Below are 1215 nucleotides of genomic sequence, written 5' to 3'. Positions count from 1 at the left end.
AGGCTCTCGCTCTTCCTCACAGGGCTTTGATCTTCTTTTTGAAATTCTCTACAGAATAGTGAAACCACACAAAGACCACAACATTCATTCAATAAGATACCCATGTCCGCTTCTGAACACACAGACACCATCATCATGTTCCACCACACCTTGTGATACTGCTAGAAGTAGAATACTTACCTGCAAGGGCAATTAATATGACATTCTTTAATAGTGGCAGAGTGGAGACTCTAGGCTCTGGGGCCGAACTGCTTGGTTCATAGTTTGTTTCCAGGTCTGACATGCAAAGAGCTTGGAAGCCACTGCCCCAGTCCTCACGACAAGAAAAAAGGCTGAAAAACTGAAAATCAACAACTATTATTCGATTCATCAGAGAATTGAAGTTACAAGGCAAACTGCTGCCTTGAAAACCAGAGAGACAGACAGACTGATACAGAAAATTGCCACTTACCAGAGGGCAGAAACCTCTTCTGATGGACCCATCATCTAGTAGGAATACTTAAAGGGTAATTAACTAATTGCTAGAGACTGAACATGAAGAAGCTTGAGATAAAAATTCCTAGAGACCCAGCCATGGGGACATCCCCACACTTACCTGAGTTTTGACTGTAGGAGTCCCACTAATTTCTTACTGTAAAGCTTGCAGGAAAATCTCCTCGTGTTTCCCAAGGGGAGGGGAAAAGTAACCACTTTTAAATAGTGTTCTGTTCTCCTTAACAATAGCCTAACAAGAGCCTAACCAATGTGGATTTTGTGAGAGTGGTGGAGCTCTGGTGGCACAGTAATTAAGAACTTGGCTGTTAACCAAAAGGTTGGCAGTTTGAATCCACCAGCTGCTCCTTGGAAACCCTATGGGGCAGTTCTACTCTGTCCTATAGGGTCACTATGAGTCAAAATTGACTCCATGGCAATGGTTCTCTTTTGGAACCAATGTGGAGGAAGGAAGATACCCAACTCCAGCCCCCTTTAGCCTTCCATGTGGAGGAAGGGAATTATTCAACTTTATCCCTCTAGCTTTGGATGTGGGGTAAAGGAAATACTCAACTCCAGCCCCCTCTAGCCTTCTTATTTCACCTAGGGATGAAAAAAAAAAAAAAAGCAGAGAATAACTGGTGAAGGTCACAACCCAGGGGTACAGGCTCACTAAAAGACTGAAAGCTAATCATTGGATTACAGAACACTTCCCCTCCCTCTACACATTAAGAGCATATCAAT

The sequence above is a fragment of the Trichechus manatus genome, unplaced genomic scaffold, assembly GCF_000243295.1.
Source record: "Trichechus manatus latirostris isolate Lorelei unplaced genomic scaffold, TriManLat1.0 scaffold00037, whole genome shotgun sequence".
Taxonomy (NCBI): domain Eukaryota; kingdom Metazoa; phylum Chordata; class Mammalia; order Sirenia; family Trichechidae; genus Trichechus; species Trichechus manatus.
The sequence above is the reverse complement of the archived record's forward strand: the minus strand, read 5'-3'. Positions refer to the sequence as shown.